The sequence below is a fragment of the Gymnodraco acuticeps genome, unplaced genomic scaffold (assembly GCF_902827175.1).
Source record: "Gymnodraco acuticeps unplaced genomic scaffold, fGymAcu1.1, whole genome shotgun sequence".
Taxonomy (NCBI): domain Eukaryota; kingdom Metazoa; phylum Chordata; class Actinopteri; order Perciformes; family Bathydraconidae; genus Gymnodraco; species Gymnodraco acuticeps.
Genome location: NW_022990459.1, coordinates 1,510,334 through 1,516,553, shown reverse-complemented (window position 1 = coordinate 1,516,553; position 6,220 = coordinate 1,510,334).

Sequence of the window (6,220 nt, the reverse complement as noted above, 5' to 3'; positions counted from 1 at the left end):
GAAAGGCTTGATGTGTGTATAATAAATCGCACTGAAACGACTTTTGCTCGGATCTTGATTCTTTCCCATGCGTAAGATTAGCTGACGGGTGCCTCAGCGGCACTTTGCTTTGATTTATATTTCTTTCTTATATTTTTAGGATTTTGGCCGCTATACCAGCATTTACCCATTCAGATACAGCAGGTGGCAGTGTGTATCTTAAAATTGGTTTGTGATCTTTTGAAGTGGCCCTATTAGGCTTTTGGGGATGTTTCCTGTTATATCGTTTTTTGTGCATGTAAATGGTCTGCGAAAGCTAAAATCCCAAAGTTACCTCAGAGGGAGTTTCTCTCCCACATACTCCCCAAAAGGGACTTAATCTAAGTGTGCATAAACCACAGGTTTTTAACATCTTTGAAAAATACATGTACTAAAATGTGAAATCATCAGTTATCTTGATAATGGGATGCGGGTAATTATCTGTATCAGCTGAAAACAATTCCCTATAGGGCATTCTTGTACCCAGTACATGGGTTGGACATGTGTGTGGTTTTAAACTGCTTGTTATCTGCAATAACACTTTGCATGTATATTATTTCCATGTTCCTCCAGGAAGAAAAACACAGCGTCTGCAATGTAAATAATAAGTAAGGCATCCCATAAAAGGAGAGCTGAAGCAGTAGCTGGCAAAAAGAGGAATAAGAGGCCATTATTAAAAAGGTAGGGTCTGGATTTACAGCACTTGTCCATGCATCCTTTTCAGGCTTGTAGAGCTTTCGTGGTTATACTGTAGACTCCCTACTCCTGCTGACAGCAGAGTGATGGTTCAAATACGGATTGTCTCTCTCCAGCTGTCTGTGGATTTGATATTTACCCAACAATATGTCTTTAAAAAAGGACCTAATGATTGTTTTCAGTATTTGTATTGCCTATTGATCATAGAATCAAGGGACATTTTTTCTAAAGTGTTTGCCTTGAAAGAACCGACACTGCTACAGGAAAGGAGCCCACTGTGAGATCCACTTCTTACAAACAAATCTCCACATAGAGGAAATACACCCAGCTTTCAGAAATAGCAGAGGCTTAGGTAATATGATTAATTGTATAGCTCTGCTAGATATATATTCAACCTGAGTGAATTCACATCCATCAATGTGCAACACTTGACCTCAGGCTTCAACTCGAACAACTTGACATCAATTCCGACATGTTGGTTGACTAGACTCTCTCTCCATGCAAAAAGATTACACATTTTTGACAGGGTTTTAAAGGTCCTTCCAAGCAAGAAGGTTGCCATAGCCACTATAAGCATTGATGTGTATGATAGGAGGCTCTGGGACGTTGTCTCCAGGGGATGCGCTAGATACAAAACACTTTATGAAGCCATAGACAGACAGCCGTTTGCAGAGTTCAAGTTTTCAGCAGGGTGTCCCTTCAAATGATCAGAGTAATGTGTCAGAATTGCAATGAACTCCAGTAGGTGTTCAGGATCTCATCAGTAGCAAGTGCTGTGCTTGGAGAAAAAAAAAATACTAATTACTTTTAAAGCTATGATTGCTATATGTAGAGGTCCCCTCAGACTGAGGCTCAAAGCAATGTGTCCTTATGAAAGTCATGTGTGTCCTCATTTACCTTACATAGCACCAGACATACTGACACTGATGTGCAGAGAGGCACTGAGGCTGATATTAGAGCAGGGACGTGCACAGACATTTTGGGGGGCGGCTGCTCAAGTGAGAAAAAGGGCACTTCCTGTAAGGGAAACTTCTGCAGCAATGGAGAGTCAGGACTCAGAGAGACACGAGGAGAGTTGGAGCTTTGATGTCAAACAATGTTTATTACAAGTCAACGGCCGGAGAATTCATATCACAAGTCACAGCAGCAAAAGGTTCTGACTGCACGGGTGGGTTGTCATGTCAATTCTGATCAGCATATCTCTCGATAGACCTTTTAACTAGTTCAGAGAGAGTAAACAACATATTTGGGGAGATGGGGCGTTAACATCTGGAGACACAGGAGATAATAATAATAATACATTTGATTTATAAGCGCACTTTTCATTTGCGTAAACAAAACTCAAAGTGCTACAAAATTAAAAATTAAAAAAGGCGAGATGTCTCTCTCTCTCATCTGTGGCGCTTAGCGTAAAACCCCCTATGTCCGCTAGGTCAAGCCATAAAACTTATAGTATCAACATACGACTACATTATCACATTCCTTACGGAAGATAAGGAGCAGGGCTGATCGTAAATGTCAACACACAGAAAATGTTAAATATCTTAGGAGTAAGGAAGAATTATTCTTTGACACTTAGGAAGAGAGAAGAAATATTCTCTAACACTTCCCATAATAATTTATAAAAAAGTGTTTTAAAACAAAAAGTTAAAAATAGTTGCACATCTCTGACTTACTGACCAATTTATTTTTAATACACTCACGTAATAGTTTAATACTCAACAGAATTCTACAAAATAATCAGTTAACAACACAGAGACAATGGTCTTCTTTAGTATTCACTAAGCACAAGAGCAGTGTTACATCCCGTCCCTCTACCAAGCGGTAGTGGCTCGTGGGAAGACCCGCAACATAAAAACAACCACGCCAAACACAGCATTTAGTTATCGACGGGCATTTATTTTCAGCACAGCCGTAACTCACATGCATGCCTACCGGCAATAAGGAACCAAGTCTGGAGGATCGTAAAACAAACAAAAGAAGAAGGGGGCCTGGGCCAGCCACACCATGAGCCGTAGGACCCAGACTTCCCTCCTCTACCCAAAGGTCCAAACACAGCCTACTGGGAAGGAAACAAAGTCGCGAAAAACCTATACTAATATCCTCCAGAGTTCACACAAAAAAAATACAGCAACATATATATATATATATATAAATCCACACGTGGTGAGAGGAAATCCACGGTCGTATTCCCTTCGCATCAGGGCAGGAAAAGAGACTCTTCTCCTCCAGCTTCTCCCTTTTTAAGTCGTCCCCAACTGAATGCAATTAGGACACCTGGGGAGGCGGAGCCAGGGGCGGATCAGGTGCACCTGCGCAGACAGAGAAAAACACGGAGCACGTAACAAGCAGACAACAAACTAGTAAAAGTAAGTTATTTAATGAGCAGCCAACAATCAAAATTATGGAGTTACTGTTTAAGGACATTGCAGGCTAAAAGATCGTTTTTTCATGTACTTGTTATTTTGGTCTATTTTGCTTCCATGTTTTCTTTCACTCTAATGGAAAGAAAACTTCCAAGAAACACATATAAATGGTGTTAGTTTTACTACCACGTCTGAATTCATCTATAGATTTAAAGCTAATCTGCATTTAAACATAACATTTCAGGGGGAAATACTGACTTGACGTAAGTAACTATCTGGGGAATAGACAGATGTGAGGTGATGTTTTTTTTGTTTGATCCTTTTCACCTGCAATCAATGCCTTGGTAACTGCATGCAAATTAGCGCATTTTAATTAGGCCTAGTTAACGCCTAATTTGCAGATCAATGTGGCGATTGTGATGACCTTATTAGATTCACATATACTGTATTTATTTTAAGTGTCTCCCCTTAAGTACAGTACATTAGCCTGTATGCCCATGATAAATTACCTTAGCTAAACCTTGAGCTAACTTATCCATTAGCTAGCCTACCTTAGTTAACAATATTTGTTATTGTCTTTTAGCTAATTAGCTGTAAACTCGAGGCACTGGCACTTTTGTAATTTGTTCATCACCACTCACCTTCAAAATAAGCCAAGAAAAGCCGGCATAACATGGGACTGTAAAGTGGGATTGGGATGGGTATTCAATCAATATATTCTTGGAAAGGGAAACTGTGCGCAAACAGCAGTAGATATATATTCATTTATAAACATTTAAAAAAAGGGGGGGGAAAGGGCACTTTCTCTGGAGGAAGAAAAAGAGCAGGGGCTCAAGCCCACTTTTGGCGCATTTCCACTGCAACGGGGTAGCCCCGTTTAAGCGTCCCTAAGCGTCCTCGCTCAGGCCTCGGGCTGCCTTGCTGGCCGTCCGAGGCCGTGGCGCATTTCCATTACAGTTTAGGACCTGGGGTAGTAACGCAGTGTAGGCGGGGCGATCGGCTTTGTTTTTGTTCACATTTCGAGTTGTTCCGTCGAGCTCCCGCTGGATGTTATCATCCCCAATGAGATGTAGGAACGTCGTCACCTCCTCGGTCGACCACGGTGTGCTTTTCTTATTAGACGTAGCCATTTTGTAGCTCCTCCGTTTACAAAATGCTGTTTATAAAAATGCTGCAAGCTTGCTTCTAAATATATATGCGACGCTAGGGATGAACTCGCGCGCGATCTTGTGACGATTCTCTCTGACCAATCAGCAGTCGAGAGTGTTGACGTCACTAGTTCAGCCCTGTCTGATAGAACCACGATATTAAGGGGCCGGAAAAAGAGGGAAAAAGTACCCGCTAGCCGGTACTAGGCTATATGGAAAGGCCACCAAAAACTGGCCTGGCCGCTTGAGGACGGTTAAGGACGCTTAAACGGGGCTACCCGCTGCAGTGGAAATGCGCCATTAGATGTCTGTGTGCACGTGCCTGCAGGAGAGTGTACTCGTTGTATGAAATATATATATCTCCAAACTCATAATTGGAAAATGTTAAGATTCAGTGTTAGATATAGGGCTGAAAAACTTGTCCTACAATGTTTTGATTCATTTTCATTTCATTCAAATCACTTCCTTTTGTAGGTATGGACACAAGGCAGCCACGCCTTGCGTTGCTTAACTATCTATTTCTCTCAAATAAGACCATCATTTACAAAATGAACATCATGCTGTATTAAAGAAAATTAGTAATTGAAAGCGTAAACTCTTTAGGTAATTGCTTAATCATCTAATAAATCAAGTACATTTTTTCATAGACTTCTATACATTCAAAATGATTTTGCAATCAGCCCCCTGCTGGCCTTTAAAAGTAAAGAAGGTTAAGGGCACTTCAACACTATAACTTTTCAGATCCAGAGTCTATTCCATTTGTTACAGTCTATGTCAATAGCACTATAGAATTCCGTTATATACATTATTTCCTGTGTCTTCATTAGTGATTCTTAGCATCATGTTCCTAAATATAAAAGTAATGCCAATGGTTTCCACAATTTACTATAAAGACCTCAAATATGGAACAAATGAGAATATCCGAACTGGACTGGATTTATTGGATATAATTATTTGTATCTGACTGCATCCCAAATGTTATACTTTTAGTCTCATGGTGTTTTGGAAACACAAAATAAAACAAAAACGCACGTCGCTTAGCCTTTATCCACCTATAATCCTATGATTCAGTTTTATGCCTATTATACATCCAAACACTGTTATTTTAATTATGAAGGTGTTCTTCAACTTTATAGCATAAAAGTTAAGCTGACAGTCACTTTTGTTCTACCGCTATGCTCCATATGGATCCTCGAATGATGCCAAGGAACTAATTGATTTATAATAAGAACGAAGGAACTGATGAAAGAAAGTGCAAACACTTGGAATATGAATGAGTCAGACACTGTATGGAAAACATTTAATGACACAAAAGTCTCTATTTAGTTCATACTGTCTTACGACCAATATCACTTTATTTCTTAGTGAGTCAGTGCTCAGGCTCATTAAATCAGACACCAGTGTTTTTTCTCCAGGCTGCAGTCAAGGAGCAAACTATTTTTTCTTCAGGGACATTCTGTATCATTATGTCTGTAGTAGGTACATCCTCTTGATGTATTATGAGACCAAGACGGCTGTGTTGTATGGCCTCCAGAGATCATGAACACACCTCTACCTCCACCTGCTGGTCAAACTGTCTGCGTTTTTATCCCAACACCCCTCATCAACCTCTCTCTGAGGGAGAGCAGAGAGGCTGTGCGAGGGAAATTAAACAGCAGGTGACTTACAGAGAAAAAACAGCAGGTGATTATTCTTAAATGGAGTGAAAATGACTATGGCCTTTGTCGCTAAGAATAGGGTTTTAATTTGCACCCTGTGTATGTGCTTTGCTATCAATTTGCTCCCACCCACACAAGCACTTGTCACTCTTTTGCTACTTATCACTTCACTTCTTTTTAAAGGTTATTGTTAACAAAACTACAACAGCCATTCTTTACTGAAACTATGATACATTTACCTGTTAGATAGTTTTGCTTACTCCATTTTTCGGTTTCATTTCACAATAGCAATTAGATAATAACAATAACGATCCTGTCCTGTGCTTACCTTTTA